This window comes from Anomalospiza imberbis, chromosome 5 (assembly GCF_031753505.1).
Source record: "Anomalospiza imberbis isolate Cuckoo-Finch-1a 21T00152 chromosome 5, ASM3175350v1, whole genome shotgun sequence".
NCBI classification, from domain to species: Eukaryota; Metazoa; Chordata; class Aves; order Passeriformes; family Viduidae; genus Anomalospiza; species Anomalospiza imberbis.
In genome coordinates, this window is record NC_089685.1 from 39,130,067 (window position 1) to 39,150,003 (window position 19,937).

The following is a 19,937-nucleotide window of genomic DNA, read 5'->3' on the forward strand; positions in this document are numbered from 1 at the left end:
TAAACCATCAAAAAATTTCTTTCCACTGCTGAGAGCATATGTAACAATACATACAATGTTCATGCTAATTATAGTTGAGCTTAATCATTTCTCAAAGTAAATATTGACCTAAGCTTTATTTCTGTGATTATTTACTAACTCAATAAAGTAAACCTGGTATTTAAAGCAGGCAAAAATACAGTCCTTTTAGATTCAAGTATTTTTAACATATGGAAAACACAACTTATTGCAAGATGTGTTTTACAGTGAATTTACTATTATAATTTGAGGAAGTTAAGCCTGACTGTTTATTACAGATTACTTTTGCAGTAAACAAAAATGTACACATCAGCATATTTAACAAGGGCCACAGGCAGGTATCCACATCCATCTACCTTCAAATCACATATTTACAATTATCCTCACATTTGGATTTATAACAGTTTTAAATACTGGAAATATTTTTAAACTTACAGTCTTTTAAAGGAGAATTATGCAGTCATATAAAAAAATTGACTTTTAAGAAAAACTCCCTGTATGCTGACAAGTTCTTAACTTCTTTCTGTCAGATTTCCCTTCTTTAGATTTACAACCTTAAATATTTGAAAATATTTTTATAATGTTATTCTCTTTACACTTAAAAGATATTTCACTTCATACAGAGCAACTACTTTGGAAAAGATAATTTCCATGCAAAGCTACTTCATGTTAATCCATGTATCATGTTCAGATATATTTATACCACCACCGTTCCAGAATTTTTTAAGGAAAATGCAATGCATATTATATCAGCATGACACTGTTTTAAATAAACAATACTTCAGCACAAGTAAACACACACATAAATTTAACTCTTTTTTTTACATCTTTATTTAATCATGGTTCAATGGTTCATAAATTACACCTCAGTGTGTATGTATATATGCACATATATATCCATATACACACACATCTACTAAAAATGTTGAAACAAATGCATCTGGATTAATATGTAAATAATTCACAATTTTTTTTTTCACATTTTAATTTCCATGTTTGATATATGATTTTTTCTGATAATTTTTCACTTATGTTTAAAAAGGTAGATCTACTGTATACTTTTGACTGCTGCATCTGAGCTCTATTAACTAATTTATTCTTGCTGTTCATCACTGTTAACAGCAATATTCTCTGAGTAACATTGTCATAATTCTTAAATCTTGTAAACAATTTTCCCCCTCTTTCCCCTTGTAAAACTGGGGAAGACCCACAAAAGACATGGTGAAAAAAGGTATAAAATGAATTATGTTGAATTAAATTCTAGCAGCTGATGGTGTTTAAGTCCAGAATTTTGAATCTTGGGAAGCTTAACATAGTTGGAAATTATTCCCTGATATTTCAATGCTATAAGGCTATTTCCTTATAGCCATAGTAACTTCCTATCCAAAATGTCAAGTGTAAGAAAAGTGAAAGAAAAATATTCCATTAAAATTATAAAAATTGTGCATGAATTATAAAATTGTTTTTCTTCAAACAATGTATGTTGAGGCAAATGCATCACATTGTTGTGAAGATATTACAGGCAATCATTGGAGGTAAAAAAATCTATGAAAGAGTTATGCATTGTAAGCAGTGCAGCAATTCCCATTCAGGCATGTTGATGAAATATTTATTCCATTCAGGAATGCATCTAATGGTATAGCATCAACTTACTATTTTGTACCTTAGTAACTACAACATACTTGAATTAATATTAATGATGCTTCCTATTACAGTTTGGGCTTTCTCTGGAAAATGTTTAACGGAGGAGAAAATTAAAGTTTATCAGAGGAGAAAATAGGGTTAAAAGGGAGACAAAATGCTGAAAATGAATCTCTAGAACATGCATATATTCTTGCTTGGGATGAGCACTTTGGTTACTATTTGCTGTAAACCACATTCAGGGGGACAGATCTTTAAGCTGTATCCTACTGATGGACTTAGAAATGTTTCCAGTTTACTTTTCACCTTTCTTTTGGATTTCCACATAGAAGAGCCTTATGTGAGGCTGTGACACATCTGAAAACATTTTCAGAAAATGCGTTACCTACAAAATGCTCTCTAGGTGCATACACAGCCATGCTACACCTCCTGGAGTTCTCAAGACCACGTGAGACAATAACCACAAACAACAGCACACATATGCAGCTAACTGGCCTGCCTTTCACAACCAGATGGAAATAGTGGCAAAGGATATATGAGACTATAATTTCAAATTTCTGTGGAAATAATACAATTAAATTAAGTTTTACCTAATTCTCTAAATTAACCTATGAGAATTAGGTCGAAACACATTAATTCCAACACTGGTATTCCTAACCTTACAACATGAAGCAACTGCATTTTTAACTAGTTACTTACACTGGGTTTACAAGTGATCTTGCTACCCAGGTCACATGAAAAAAAACATATTTTCCTAAGCACCAACATCATTATAATCCAAAACTTCTTAGCAAGTCCTCAGTCAAAGCTCTGGTAAAGCAGGAAATTCTGCACTCAGTTATGGTACGAGCAGTACAGCTCTAATTTCAAGGCCAAATCCAAAATAAAGACAGGGAATATACAAGAAAGTCAGATTTTACAATAAGTGGTATGGAAAGCTGCTGGAAAATTGAGAGATACTCACTGAATAAACTTAATTTGTTATTATATGGAAAAAACCAGGGCAGAATCTTTCCCAGGTTTTTTTTTATTCTAGAATGAAGATTTTGGACAAATGGAAACTACTTACTAGAAAATAATGATAATCCTGCTCTCAGAAATAAAAAAGTGTCCCTTGGAGCAATATTTGTACATATGTATGCACACACACTATGCATAAATAAATATGCTTGATGATAATAGTCTCGAGGTAAAAAAAAAAATTATGAAGAACTAACAAAAACCACCTATAAGCCATCCATATCAACATAGCTCTCTGGTATTCCTGCTGACCTGTACACAACTTTGTCCATGGGAGCACTTCCACTAAACTACTGGGAACTTCTATCACTGCACAGTGAAATCTACATGCAAAAACTGGCAAGATCTATTCCTTAAAATCTAATATGTAGAAAGACAGACCTTGCAGTCTGAATAGTAGTCTTGCCACAGTATTGTTACATGACAGAACAAGGTAAGCTAATATCTCATTAGGTGAGCATTTTAAAGAGAAAATAAGACTAAAATATATTTACCTGCATCAAACTAACTGAACTTTCTAATTATTATTTGATTAATCCCTTTAAAGGTATTTCAATAAAATCTTAGATTTACACTATAAAATATTTGCAATATGATTGTAGGAGATGCTTATTATAATGAATAAAAATTCCAAACAGTGATCACAGAAGCAGAGTTTGAGTTCATATATCCATTAAGACATCTAAAGTTCAAGCCTTTCTGCTTTACCAAGGCACAGAAATAATTCAGGCATGTATTCTATCATTAAAAATTTACTTAATAAAAAGACTGTAAAAAGGAACTGTCTGAAGAGTTCTCACTCAAAAATGAAAAATATTGCCTTGTCTTTCCTTCCTAATTGTCAGAATTCCCTCCACATAAAGTCTTTTGAGACTAGAACTTTGTTTTTTTTTTTTTTTTTTTTTTTTTTTCCCTTTAATTACAAATGCAGAAAACAAAGAACATGCTCATTTCACAGAAGCACAGAATCAAGGTTAAAAGACACCCCCAAGATGATCTAGTCTGGCCATCAACAACCCATCACCACCATAATCACCCCTCAGTCGTATCCCCAAATGCCAAAGCCAGACCTCTCTTCTTGAGCACCTCCACAGACAGTGACTTCACAACCTTCCTGGGCAACTTTTTCCAATGCCTAACGACTCTTTCAGTGAAAAATCTTCTAATATCTAATCTGAACCTCCTCAGGATTGGTAACTTAATGCCATTTCCTCACACCCTTTCACTTGAGACACAGCAGAAGAGCTGGATCCCCACCTCCCTTCAGATAGCTGTAATGAGAGGCAAGTCCTCCCCTGAGCCTCCTTTTATCTAAGCTCAACAACTACAACTCGCTCATTGCAATTGTGGTTCAGATTCTTTGCCAATTTGCTGCCCTTTGAAAATGCTCCAGCACCTCAAAATCCTTTTCAACATTCCATATTGTATAAAAATATGAAACTATAAGAACATTGCACAAACATGGAATTCAAAGCACATTTTTTGGATTACCCTGGACAGTGTTATAGTTACTGGTTTTCAAACTAGGTCTGTGGAAATCATGCTGACTACTCTTTTGTTCTGTCTAATGAAGTACAAAGTCTCTGATATTTATGTTCCAGGTTCAATTCCAAGTCATTTTATTGATGACTGGCATGGAAAAGAGAAAGGAAGAAAGGGAGGGAAGGAAGGAAGGAAGGAAGGAAAGGGTTGAGTGAAAGAGAAAAATAAAAGAAAAAAATAAACTAACAACCAAAGACACCTACAAGTGTTTTCCTGCACTCCCTGAAATCCTGCTCTTATAATCAACCAGTTACCAGACCTGCCACCAGCCTACAGTACCAATCTCTCTTCTCCAAGCTGTGAGGAAGGAAGAGACACACACACATGTACATACTGCCCTGCAAAAACACAAGTACTGTTTAGGAAGGTGTGTTAAGACTGATGCTAAACTGTGCACATGGCCCTTGGAGAACAGACCTGCTGAGAGATCCAGGTTAGATGGAACTCGAGCACACCTGAGGAGCCTATACATGTCTCAGAAATCTCACAGATCTTGTGAAAGAGAGAAATCTCCGAAACAGGAGATCACAGGATCACAGGGACTATCAGAGTTTTGTTAAAGACAAAACTAAGAAACGCATTCCAAACACAGTGAATCATACTTGCTCTGATTTGATATCTTTGTGTCCTGTAGTCTTATTCTTATTGTATTACTACAGCAGACAGCAAATCCAAAACCATGCCTAAATAGTTCTCTACAGCCTCATACAACTTGGATTGCCCCATAAAGGCCAGGTGACATCTATTCAAAATCAGTTCCTGTTTCACTCCTCAGATTTCTACATAAAGAAAAAAACAAGTCAGTGAATCATCTATTTTGCAGTAATGCATGTCTCCCTCATTTTCCTGAAGGCATGTGCCAGCACATCCAGTTTCCTTCAAAGGACAGTTTGCCCTGGAAGCAGGGTAGGGAGAAGGAAATGTGCCCTTGGGTGAATGCAGAATGAAGCCCCTGTGAGCAATTCTGCTCTGCCTGGGCTCTGGAGGACTCTGGAACAGAGATATTCTGTATGACTGGGAGCCAAAAAAAAGGAGCAACTGGTACCTCATTTGTAACTATAACCTCATCCTAAAAGCCCAGGAAATATGGCTAACACTGTTAACACACAATTTTTTCATAGTCTGCCCCCTCAAGAGAAAACATGCGTACAGATACATAGATATCTGAAGTCTGGAAAGCATTTTGGGTTGAACTGTTCTTAGTTTGATTTTTTAAGTGTTTATTCTTCTAGATAAGATACTGCTGAAAAAATTCAGCTTGCTCTCAAAGATATCAATGGGACAGGCATAGATAGTGGTAATTCCTTGGGGATTTAATGCTACTCTATTGGATCAGCTTCCAAGAAATGCATCTCACTGTACAGCTCTTAGCAGGCCCTGAACAGCTCAGGGCTATCACAAAAAATCCTGCTGACTGAAAGAAATTATTATTTAAAATAATCTGTATTATTTTAAATAATAATTTATTGCCACTAGCTTTGCTAGGCACTTTTCAAGTATAGCTCTGAGAATATTTCTTTTATGAACAAGTTGGGATACACGTGCAACGTTTCCAAGCACTCTGCTGCTGTGGCTTCATTTACTTTTTCATGTGAGTATAGAAGCCTAACTCACAGATTACAGGTACAGTAGTTTTCTTTGCATTTAAATATCTCCTTCCCAGTTTTTTGAGATACCAAAAGGCACCCAAATACCAAACAAACATACAGTGTGCAGCAAAACATTCACAATTTACACACAGTTTCAAGAACTCAGAGTGATTATGATGCTGCCAAGCAGCTTAAATCACAAATTAAACAAGATTTTGTTCTTTTCCTTGGTTGCTCATAATGCTCTGGGCAACAGCCAGATGTCAGAAATCAGTTCAATTTCACATTAAAATCATTTGAAAAGAGAGCAGTGGCAGATGCAGGCAGCAAAACTACACTTAGGAAAGACAGACCTAAGGTAGAGGATATCAGTGGAGAGGGGTTTTGTATTTACATACAAATAAATAAGCTGTAATGTGGAAGAGCCTGAACCAGAAGCCTCTTTTTTTACTGTCTCCTGAAAGAATCTGAAAATTAGAGTATTTATGGGATTGAAAAGTATTATTTGCATTAGACCTTAGATATAGTTTCACACTTTGCATTTCAACAGGGTGAGGAAATCACATCTGGATCCTTTAAATAATTTAATCTTGGTGCAATAACTAAACAACAAAATAACTTTTTGACCTGGTGCTTCTGATGAGGGATCCCAAGCAAAGGATCTATTGTGATTTTATATCCTCACAGTCCAAGCAGAGCAGTCTGGGGGCTGTGGGTTCCTGCCTTGTCTCTGAGTTTCTGTCCCCAGGCACTGAACCTGCACATGCAGCTACCTGCTCTGAATGTATTCTTTAACACCATCTTGGGATGAAATGCACATAAAACTGGTTATTCCTCACCAGTAAATAGTTCAAATGTAGATTTCCACATTTGACAACTTGTCTAAGTTCGAGAGGTAGACAAGCCAGTCTTTCTACAAAATCTCCCATGTAAAACAGTATTAAGAGTACATTAGAAAATGAAATGAAATTCTAATTTTAAAGGGAAGAACTGAACAAATTTTGATGTAAATTAGAAATAAAACTTTGCAAGTGAAGAAAGCACACAGGACTATTTGTCTTTATGTATTGAACCAGCATGTTTATGCACAAAACCTTTTTAAAACCGAAACTATCACTTTTGACACCGGTTTAAAACTCAACACCACACTGACTGAAAGCCTGAATTTTAAATGCTCCAAGAAGAAAATAAGCTTTGGGAACTTATTGCTTTGTTTATTTTCTCCATATGCAACATTCCCTTCAGCTACTTGAAGCATAAATCAGACCAAATTTCCTCACAGAGTATGTTGGAAGAGCTACATCTTTTTAATGAAAGTAAACAGAAGTCGATGTTGAAAATCTGTTGAAGATAATGACAAAGGTGCTTGAAGTTGTGTATACCAGACAACTTGAGGAAAGTGAGACAGCTGGGTACATCCATGACTCCTGTTTCCTTTGCTATGCTGCTACTAGCTCCTGATGCTGCAGCAGGGACCAAGGAGTGGTCCAGGAAAGGAAGGGTTTCCTGACACCTATGATCTTGCTTCTTTGCACACAGATATTTTACCTAGCCAAGAACACGATTTTCAAGCGTAACAATAATTATCATGCCCATCTAAAACTGAGACAACAGCACAGCTTAAAACACTAAATTAAAGAGCACAGACTTCACTGACTACAATGAAAAGAATGTAATAAAAAGAGTAAAATACTACTCTGGCAACAATTATTCAAACAGCCAAAGAATTAACATCAAAGCATCACTAGATAGATACTGCCTATATTTTTTCTGTCTCACCTCTACAGTAACATGTCAAAACTCCAGATCCAGACAAAAGCAATCTTTTTGAGTACATTGAACTGAAAATATAGACAAATGCATATATTAAAAACATAGGATCTAGTTTGCAGAAGAGAGGTATTTTGTTGATTAGTGTAAAAAATCCAAATTGAAACCATGAGGATCTGACAACACTACTAATAAAATTTTGTAATTTTAATAAAAATTAGAATTGTTTGACATTATCTGGGGCCTTAAAAATACAACTTTCCAATGTTTATTTTTTAAAAATCAAAATTTTACATCTTATCATCACTGAAAAGTCGGCAAGTGCAACAACCTGTCATATGATTACACCTGTACATTATGTGTCCTTCAAGTATTACTTTTATAATCTGTAAAGTGTTCATAAAACATAGCAAGAAAGGGAGAAGAAAGATGTAAGCTAGTAGGGCCCAGAAGAATCCCCATAAAACACACAGCCAGCCATCATGATGTAATGAAAATCTTAGCTTTCTTAGTAGGACAAATTTCCTAACAGTTGAGACAGGGCAGATCAAAGAACCCTGATCAGTTTAAACACCAGATGTCCAGAGAAGAAACAGAGAACACAGATTAGTAACTACCCACTATGACAGAGAATCTGTACCAAGAAAGATGAAATTGAATGATTTGCACACCTTATCTAATTTAAATGTAATTCAAAGCGCTTGAAGTTAAGAGCTCAAGATTCCTGACCTTTGAGGGAGAAAAACAGGTTGCTTCAAAGGTGACTCTATATCTGTGGATTACCTAAAATTAAATGGTTTAAATGTAGCATTACCCTCTCTCTTAGCCAAAAAACCACCAGCCTTGCTTCCTAAGGAATGACAAGCAGACACAAGGCATTTTGTTATTGAATTGCATTTTTCCTTGGCAAAACAGAATACTTTGCTTCAAAAAGTTGTTTCCTCACCATTGTAGCATCATCACTGCCCACTGGCAAGCATGGGGCAGAGAAATTTTAGCAGGTGCTAAATACAGGGGACTTTCTGGTTGGTGCTGAAGATCATAGAACAATGTAACGGCTTGGATTGGAAGGAACTTCAAAGCTTTTCTAGTTTCAACACCTTCCACTAGATCATGTTGCTCAGAACTCCTTCCAATCTAGCCTTCAACACTTCCAGGAAGGAGGCATCTACAAATTCTCTGTGCAATCTGTTCCAGTACTTCACAATGAAGAATTTCTTCCTAATATCCAATCTAAACCCACTCCCTTTCAAGCCATTTCCCCTTGTCTTTTCCTGAACATGCTCTTGCCAAAAGTTTCTCTCCATGCTTCATGTAGGCTCCCTTCAGGTACTGCAAGACTGCAATTAGGCCACTCCAAAGACTTCTCTTCTCCAGCCTGAACAATCTCAATTCTTTTAGCTTTTCAGCACAGGAGAGGTGCTGCACCCTTCTAATCATCTGGGTGCCTTCCTCTGAACTCACTCCAACAGGTCAATATCCTTCCTGTGCTGGAGACCCACCACATCTCTGACAGAGGGAGGCTTAGCTGAGCTTCCATCTCAAAATAAAAATGAATTGCTAACTATTCATAAAGGATACATTTAGGTACCAAGAGAACGTCTAGACCAAAGCACCAGTGACAGCAATATTTTCCTTAGAGTGTGTAAGAGTATGTTATAGGCCTTAACTATAGCAAATTTATTCCAGCTTGGAAACACACACCCCCCCTTCCCCCCCAAGTTACATTCAATAATAAATCCTTCCACCACAATATTCTGTATTTTAGATGCAAATGACATTAAAAGCTAATTTTAATGTAACTTGCAATATCACAATTCCACATAAAGCACAAAAGAAAATATGTCTTATGGGTATTAAGAAACTGCTAAAAGCAGTTACAATTGCAAATATGGAGACAACAGAAAAGTCACTATAAGAGATATTGCTGATTGACCAGCCAGCTATTAGCCTCTTTAAAACAGAAAGCAATTCAAACTCATACAACTTGAAATTATTCAATAATGTTTTTATTTCATTGTGATCTAAACTAAGTTGCATGTAACAGTGTGCCCAAAGAGTCACCGTGGTTAGGCAAACTCATGGGAATGTCTTAGAAGGAGTATCTTATAAGCAGTGAAAACGGATCTTGCACATGGTAGAAGGAAAGGAAACAGAGCCAATTCTTTTCCAGTTTCTCTTTGCAACGGATGCACAGCTGCCAAGCCCGCATCTTGGGAAACCCATAACATGATGTTCCCTAAAAGTAGAAAGCCAGAAGTGCCAAGGGGATAGTCACATTCCTAAATTTGAATATGCCAATGCAAGTGTTTCCCTGGCAAGTTGCCCCAATTGTGAGAAAATATATCCAAGGGCGACAGTTCTCTATAGTCCGGAAGACCTGACTTTTGAAATTAATCTTACTGGTATCAACAGGAAGGGTGCAGGGCAATGAAGTGTCTCTTGTAACTAAAAGCTATCTTGACTTAGCAGTTACTTCACTGATTCTAAGGTGTATTTCTCTCATCATTATCATTTTCATGGATATGGAAGAGATGTTCTGTTAGGACACACTGTGATTTTTTTTCCTTCCTTCCTTGTAACTTCAAAGTATGATTAATTCCTGACTTTTTTTCCATTTATTTGCTGCTTTTAGTTTGGTTCATGAGTGTTCATGACATTAATTAAAATGGGACACTACAATTTTTTGAGTTGAAACATTAAAATTGTAGCAGTATTCACAGGAAATAAGCTTGGGAAGTGTCAGTTACCAAAACAATGACATTTAGTCAATACTTTCTATTTCAACTTAATGTTATTCAATTGGAGAAGTCATGTTTTGAATACACTATATTATTTTTCACCATATGTGTATTAATTAACACACTCTCCAGACAATGGCTTGGCTTCTGTACTTGTGTACATCAAAGGGACACTGGCAGAAGACATGGCTAATAATATATGAGTCAGAAGAGCAGTGGTTTTAATCATTAACACAACACTAGTTGTGGAACAAAGATCATATCAATACATGCATTCCTTTGATAGTCTCAGCTATGACTGTCATGTAACCATACTTAACAGAAGAATTGTCTGTTTTAGCTCAGAATCCCAGTCTTTTTGTCAACAGTTCTCCCTCTTTTGATGCAATTTTGACAGCTTTATTGTTTTACTCATTCATCGGTCTCAAATAAAATGAGGGGTTTAATGATAAGCATCTATAAGAGAAAAGAAATCCAATAAATTTTGCAACCCTATGTGATACTGAGTAGTTCAAGAGTTCATGAGAGAAATGACCCAGTGCTTCTACAATAATACAGGAATTTTAAGGAATCATAATTATGATCTCATGACAATTTATTTTGCAAACATACTCTGTTTCCACCATCATCCCAGTAAAATTGAAAAGAGAACATTTAAAATGCAAATTTAAGTCAGTTAATGTGGTTATGCAGCTTCTTCAGTTCCATAGAAGCATAAACTATGCCCATTGTTTGGGTTTGCTGTTCAAGAGTTCCCATGCACTTGAAATCCTGCTAGAAACTACTAAATGGTTATTACAAAAATTATATGCATTACATTCTAGTACAAGTTTAGTTATCACTCAAGCATTAAATCTGCCTGTGTCCTGTACCCCACTGTGACCCTGAAAGATCATCTCTCTTATTTCTGTCTTAATTACTAAAAGCATTTCCACTACAAGACAAGATTTAAAGGATAAAGCCTCCACACCATGCCTTACGAACCCACAGTTGTGATCCCACAAGCCAGATAACCCTCTAGGCTGTGACAAGCTCATAGTGGAAGGTTTTCCTTTTCCACTTTTGTATCATCCTGCCAAACAGATCAATTATTCACTGTCACTGTAACAGTGACTCCAAGGCGATCAGATATTGCAACGATGGGCAGGTAAGAGACTCAGAAAAAATGAAACCATCTGCTTTTCACTTTCCTGAGTGATTAAAAAGAACCCTTTTCTCCTTTCCAGTTTTTCTAAGACTCATCAATTTCTCTTCATATTTGAACTTCCCATCAGAATTCTGCCAAATGGTAAAATACTGAAAGAGTGCAACTGGTGCCTTTACTGAAAATCTCACTCGTATAAAAGCCTGGTTGGGTCTGTTACTCCAGTGATTTTATGGTTGTAAGTCTCAAAGACTGAATGTCAATTAATAGATGTGGGCTCCTCTGTAGCCATCTATTTTTAATTCCATCAGAGAGGCTCAGTGTTAAACATGTGATGGAAGAAATGTTAGTCAGAGGAAAGCAGATGGGATAGCTAATTTTTCTTTCACAGTGTTTACACAATGATAATTTTTTTTTTAACTCTGACAGCAGAAAAACAAGAATACCCCACTCATATAGCAGTATTCCTCAGCAGGCTTTGGACAGGAAAATGCCAAGTTCTGATCTGGTTTTATCATTAGGTAGCCTGGCAATATAATGTACCAGTAAAGGTATGAGTCTACAGTCCATGCCAGTTGTCCTCAAGCTTCAGGTGCTGCTTAGGTGTCCAGGCTGAACACACTTCAGTGTGTTCATCTAGAGCCTCCTGCTCCCTCAGTGCATGTGCAAGCTGCACACAGAACAAAAAGTACATTTTCTATCTTATTCCTTATCTATATAAAAGCAGGCAAAGAGTAAGAGTGAAAAAGAAGCCCCACACAGACTGCACTGACCAGACACAGAAATAGAACAAAATATGCCAGACATAAGAATGGCTCTGTTGTGCCACAGAAGACCTCTGAATTTATCCTGAATTACCTTGCTGCAGAAGGGAAAGCAGCATAGCTGAACCAGTGGTGTATGATGTCTATGAAGAAGGAGCACTCACTAACCCAGGAACAACCACAGAATACCCTGATTTTGGATACAAAGCAGGGATTTCTACATTGCTCTGCACCATGCTATGCTGAAGTGTTAGCTTCCCTGAGACTGCAGTCAGCTGCATTAATTCATGGGGCTCCAATAGAGAAGATAAAATTATTCACGTCTCATAAGAGTTGTTTCTAAGATCTTGGATGATTCAATTGACTCTTATTATAACCTTCAAAGTTAAAAAAAAAAATCAGAAACTTGCATTTTAAAAAAATGTAGACAGATTCTTAAGTAAAGCTTGTTAAAAATATGTCATTTCAATAATAATATCAATAATTTGCAATAAACAGGCTGCAATTGAATGTTCTGTTTGCATATAACGATGCAGATAAGAATTAATCCCTACAACTGCCAGACAAAAAGTAAAAGAATCTACTGCTCTGAGGCAATTCTGCTGAATTTTAAGTCCTATGGAACACAAACACTAAAACCTTGCATGCTGTGTAGAATAAAACTATGCCACCCACATGAGAAAGCCTCTCTAAAAGTCCTAAATTCAAAAGGCAGCTAAGACAATCAAACTCATTCAAAGTATGTTATCCAAGTACTTGATCTTCAGTAAAGATGAGGCAGACTGCAACTTCTCAAAGCCATGTTGCTTATGGCTGAAGAATTCCCTTCAGATTTGTCTGCTGTGTCAACAGAAGTGCAAAATAATGGAAAAACATGAATGAGCCTCACTCATTTTTCACTTTCAAGATGAGCAGAAGCAATTTCATCTGTTCTGGAGAAGTGAAACAAGAGACTCTTAACTAACATCAAGAATATTATTAATGAATTAATGAATTATCAGAGCTCCTGCCTCACATATTTACTTATTTGCAATTATGCAAGACACAAACAAACTACAACTTTTACTTCTCAATGAGTATCATTTCAGGTTACTTATAAATGTGTTCTGAAACCTGATTTCCAGCTTTAGGGCCACATAAACCACAAGAGTTCTCCTTAAAATCTTTCAGTGGTTGGGCATCATTTTAAGTTAATTCCAGATTAAAAAAAAAAAACTAACTTTTCTCCAAAATAGAGCTTTGTGAAATATCCAAGGTATCTTGGTGATGAAAAGAATCACTTTTGCTCAACACATTATTCCCATTAAATAGATATAAATATATTCAGTGCTGCTGCTTTCAGGCAAAGTTTCAGACAAATACCTTCCAAATGGTTGATTTCATAGTCTTTTAGTGTTCAAGATTATTCAATAGATAAATATCTTGTCAGAACAATCAGCACTACTGCCAACTGACCTCATTATTTTTAAGAGAGGAAAAAATGCAGTTTTGTCACCCCAAGAACTGTAACCAATATATACATTCTGTGGCCTTAATACACAATCATTTATAGATCTCCAAAAGTACCAAAGCATGAGGTGGTGATTAAAAAAAAATAAACCATGTCATATTTGGATCTGATAGTTTCCCAAACACACAAGGATACTTTGCTGTACTTGGTGCACCAGCATTCTGAAACCACACTTTGGAGAAAGGGCTGGTTTAAAACAACTAAATCACTTCCTCAAAAGTGGAATACTCATACTAACACTGCTACTACTAATAAAAAACTTCAGTTAGGCATTTGTGATATTCAGCAATTTGTATGTGTACTTTTTTCCATGTCACTTCCTGACACTATATGAAAAAACTTGCATGAAAAATCTACTTACACCTTAAAAGGGGAATGAAGTGTCATATCTTCACCTGCTCATGTTTTATTATGGTTTTGAATCCTTAAATCTTTCATTGTTCTTTATCTTCCAAATGACAAGCTGCTGTCACTGCTCTCTAATAGGATCTTGTCTTTCCTAAATTACTTTTGAGTATTGATATTTTAGCATATAAATTATAGTTCTAGAATCAATAGACATCCACTGATTATAAACTCAATTGTGAAACATGTAAAATGTCTTAAAAACCTGGAAGTTCCAACCATTTTTTCCAAGTACAATAAGCCTTACATGTCTTACATAGTAATGTACTCTGTTTTTCCACCTCTGTTCCATCCTTCCCTTAATTTGAGATGCCAGGTTTTTACACCACGCACTCTTTGTAGTCAGGATTATATTTCCACCTTGCCTGTAACAGTGGGCCCTCATGCTTGATTAGTAGTACCACTAATACTGAAAAGTGTATACACTATATAGAGCCCCAAACAGTCCCAATTAACAAGAGGGGCAATATACCTGAAGAGAACAAATGTTGTAGGTCACAATGATGAAAGTATAAAAGTATTCTTTGTAAATATTATAGTTAGTTCAAAGCCTTTACATGAGGTATAACCTTATAATAAAACCTTAAAAATTCAAGCCAGCAGGGATGGATTAACAAGAATCCTGCAGATTAGGGATTTGTAAAATCATAAGGCAGAAGGGGAGCAGCAGGAGACATTTCTGGACAGGCTGATATTACTGCTGGCCAGCCACCCATCATAGAGAGCTTCACTTCTCTGTTTCTGAAGGAGTTAAACAACTGAAAGGTTGAATATTGAGTTTGGACACATGGAAAAAGAGGAAGAATCCTTGGTATAGGTGTTCAGCTTGGAGATAATTGTTTCTGACACTGAAAATTAAAACTTATTTAACTGCAGCCTTTGCACAGTTAGGGTAAGCCTGAAAATATGGACTGGGTGGTTTCATTTTACTTCACAGCACAAACCACAAATTTTACAAAATTAAAAAGCCCAACAAACCAAACAAAACCAAACATTGTGAGAGGCAATGGTTCTAGGAGTGTTTCTCAATTTCTCATGAGGTGCATGAATAAAAATATCCACTTCATTATAGATCTTTTATGCCTCTACTATATCCATCAAATCCTGCACCTACTCTGGGCTCATATAAAGATCAGAGGAACTCAACCTAAAATAAAAAGTCATAAACAATGTAAACTAAATCTTGCATTCTACTTTATTTTATAAATTAAACCTAAAACATTATGTCCAGAATCTCGCTGCATCAGATTTATCTACAGGAACAGAGAGCAATTATCACAACGGTGATTTTCCTTTTCCTCAAATACCGTAAATAATTTTGCCCAGGGATAGTTTAAACACCTGAGAGGTCTCCCACTTAGATTCACAGCCCTTCTGAATTGGTACTACTTGCACTTTGTATTCTCTTGCAGCCTCGAAAGCCATTTACCAATGGCCTGACAGGCAAGCCTTCCCAGCCCACTTCCCGTTATGCTGCTCTTACAGCCTCTTGCCTTTGCTGAGGCCTTGGCGGTAACTAACCCACAATAAACTGCCTAACCTGGCTTGCTTACGCTTTTGGCTTGAACATCTATGTCCAATATGTAGCACAGCACAATCAAGTACTGGCTGGGGCCCACAGGGGCATTTCAGGATCAAGTCACGGAGAGGTAACACACAGATGCCACATGTTCTGTGACCACCCTTCTCACAAGCTCCAGCAATGTCACTCTGTTTTACAACTTTATGCTACCAGATGTTTAGGCATCTCAGATACTTTTAAAAACTACATCTCTCCTTATTTAGATTTTTTGTTAGTGTAGTGGGATTTCAGTTTTTATTTGAATATGTCCTCAAAAAAACTTGCATATGTAGCATGACAGTGGCCACTAATACCTCACTGAATAAACAGCCATGCAAATCCCAGCTGTAAATATAGGTTAAGTCTTTATATTGTTAAAAGGGTATCTCCTTAAGTACATATCAGAATTCTGTGTGCATCTGCTTGACTTACATAAAAACCTGTCCATATGTTGTTATAAGACTTTTTAACAGAACAATTTTATTGTGGAATTAAGTCACACCATAATAACAGAACTATGGGATGTAAGTAATTTTTAATTGAGCACTGCTATTGGCAGCATACTTAACCCTCTTATGTTTAGAACAAAATGACATAGATTTAGATTTGCTTTAATAACAAATTATTTCCCAGACACTCTCCTTTTGTAACCTTTTAAGTCTTTCAATTCCATCAGATTTTGAAGGGATAAGCTACTAATAAATGCAGTTTTATATCCATTTAATTTAAGCACAGAAATAAGTAGTAATATAGCTAGAGGAATTCTGCAGGAAAATATTTCTGTGGTTTAACTTCTAATCTCTTTTTATTTTGGGATTAATGCAGATAGCATTAAAGCATCAAAATGAGGAACAAGCTGCATATTCAGTTCAGGTATTCTAGAAAGACAGCACACAGCCTGGAACGTAAACAGGAAATATTTTCAGTTTGATGACTGCTTTTGAACTTTTGTGTTTGAATATGAAACTTCTTCAGCATTACTCAATCTTTCTTTAGAATACCTGATGTCTAACAACATGGAACTATATCAACGTTACAAAAACTAATTCCAATATGAAAGTCCCTACATACTCAAAATTACTCATATCAATTAAACTATAAGGAATATGCGCAGATGTGCAGCTGAAAACGTTTCGAGCTTGATATATATCACATTTCTTATGAAAATTACATAAAGAACAAATTAGCAAAAATTATTTTGACAAATAAAGGAAAAATATGATGAAAGATAGCCAAAATGCTCATCTCTTAAATGCTGGATTGGGGCTTCTTCCTCTATTGGTTTCTGAAAAAAAACCCACAAAAAAAAGTAACAAAAAATATCGTCCCTACAGATACTACAGTAGATATTATGACTGCTATTAAAAATTACTGAAAAAGTAATTCAATAAGAAAAATATACTTTAGCATAAAGGCATAAAGAAATCCACTGCATTCTGGTTGACATCAGAATCTGAATTCAGAGAGTTTATATTTATCTTGGTCTCTGAGAATAATTAACATTTTGGAATCAAAATTAAGTCAGTGTTAATGGGGATGATATGCTGGGTGCAATATATTGCACCTGTGCTGTTGGTATTAGAGTTTTACAGAGGAGAAAAAAACCAGAAAAAATAGTTGTCCCTGAAGTGCATGTGTGTGACTCAAAATGTGTGCAAGAGCTAGACCACTGAAGTGTGAATGTGCAGTTTATACCCAACTTCTTTACAGAGAACAGATGCTTCAAGATTATTTTCAAATATATATTACTATATATATATATAAAAAAATAAGATGACTGTAACACTGTGAGAACAAGAGACTAGATTTAGCTAATGATTTTGGTTTTAACTGTCCCTTTAATTTCCTCAAGCTACACATGAATAATGAAAAATAGCAATTTTTTGCTCCCACCTCCACAAGGAAGACCCTTGAAACCTGTAATTTGGAGAACCTGAGGAAATAATGCTGCAAAAAAAAAAAAAAAAGCTAATTGCATTTGTGGTTTATTTGCAACAATTTCTTCCAGGCTTAATGTGTTCTCTTGTTTCAACAAGAGTGTGAGTTATTCTTTAAGTCAGTAACTGGTTTTAGATGCACTCCATGCACTAGGAGATATGAGTATGTAGAAGTACCAACAGAGGTAAACAGAAAATAATCACCATAAACTAATGTTCAAAAGGCTGTTAAGTTAGCAATTTTTATTTAATGGCAAATTATAATCAATTAGTTTGTTATCTTAATAAAAATTGTTTTCTTTCAGGAGTATTCATTAGGACATATTGTTGATGCATATGGAACGCTGCTATGTATGAACTATGAAGCTGAATGGGCTTTCCTTGCTATTTCAAGTCTTAAGTTATAGGATTTTCCTCATAGGTATTGTCTGCATTTATGGATTTCCAAGTCTTTATCCTCCGATCTGTGCCAAATACAAGAATCTGAGCACTGAAGGACATTTGACTTGTTATATTCAACATTAGATCAAATTCCAGTGTCATTCTCCCTCTGGAGTTCTTACCTATGACTTGTTGGCATTGCCACAGCACCCATCAGCAGCTCTTGAAACAGAACAAATGTAATTTGTACTACTTTTTCCATTAGGTGTACTCCAGAGTAGTCTCCAGCTTTAAACTTCATATTCTATCTGCAGAATTTTACTACCATGGAGAGTCAACTACTGTAATAATAGAGATAGTGTAGCAAAGGAAGCCAGGCTGTTGTGCTTTGTGTAAATGGGTCATAGCCAGCACACACAGAAAGTCTGCAATATTTATGTAGAATTTTCTTCAAAATGCATGCACAAACACATCAGGGAGAAGTAAAACTGGGAACTTGCTCCTTCCCATTCAGACAGATGAAGGTAATCTTAAAATCAGAGGAAGGCTGCACATTTATTATTCCCTTGTTCTGCAGTCCCAGGTCAGCCTACAACAGTAAAAAATGTCACATATTACAGAGTGGGCAGAACACTGCTCTTCAATGCACCTAAGATGCTCTGAGTTCAATTATTTCATTTAAATATGCAGTAAGCATATGAAGTGTAGAATTTATTTGGTTTTCCAATCACTGTATGCAAAGTTGGCCAGAACTTACCAGCTCAAGTGAGACTGAAGAACTGGTCAAGTTTCTGCAGTCTCAGAGGAATCCTAAGGTTACTAGGAATGTTGGAGGAGTTGTTAGGTTACTAGAGTGTTAACTAAGTAGATAATATATGATGGAGGTATTATTAGGAGCCATAGATCAGCACTTGGTTAGTTTATTATTTTTCCACATCTGCTTCTTTCTTCCTTATCATTGTTCTTTTATTGCTGCAAATCAATTCCTAAGGCTGTTTTTCACCTGTTTCTAGCAATTGGATTTTCTCCGACAAGAAGGAAACCAACTTTGTTCAAGAGCAAGTGCCTCATCACAGAAATGTTCTATTCACTACAGCAGCATACCCAGCACATTATATTTTCAACTGGTTTTCAGAAATACATGAAAAAAGCTTCCCAAAAAAGTCACAAGGCTTTTTAATCTGTTCTTGACTTTCACTGCACCACAAGACCAGTTAAAGTCCATTCCAAAATTAAGATGACTCATGCTCCAAGTTCCCCTATCAAAGAAATACTTTGGCTGAAACTGCAATTTGCTGCTGACAGTGATGAGGACAGGAATACCATTGGCAAAGGTCTTCCCATGAAATTTAGGACATAGCTGGATTAATGGAACCATTCCTGCCCTCTTAGTTAGCACTTTTTGCTGTCTGCAGACACTCTACGCTTTAAAGCGCTCTTTGCGATTATTAAAACTAAAACAGGTTTTTCCTCACAAAAAAGGTTGGCACCTGTACTCATCAGGGGACTTTGACAGCCCGAGTTCTAAACACATTCCTGCATTGTGTTTAGCAGAGGCCACTTTCAGCAGATGACACTCAAATTCACAGTAGAAAAGCTGATAGTTATACTGAACACCAATTTCCTAAATTTAGCCTTAAGAACATGCCGTGTAGGAAATAGGATGTGTTTAGGCAGGAAGTTTTGGGATGCCTCATTTAAGAAATGTGTTTAGAAAGATTTTATCACTATTACAGTATTTGGTAAGTCCAAGGACACATCTAGTACTCAAGTTTTTCTTGCAGTAAAAAAAATACAGCAAGTGAAATAGAATGGATCACTGACTTAGTGTACACACTGTGAATTCATATATATACCCCTTCCCTAAGCACAGTTTACTTGCTTCCTGAGGAAGCAGTGGAATACATGAAACAT

General features: G+C 36.0%; 1 protein-coding gene across 7 annotated transcripts in view; it reads right to left on the minus strand.

Moving 5' to 3' along the window:
• The window catches only part of PPFIA2 (PTPRF interacting protein alpha 2), a 286,450-nt gene that overhangs the window by 141,770 nt on the left and 124,743 nt on the right, over positions 1-19,937 (minus strand). The window lies entirely within an intron of this gene.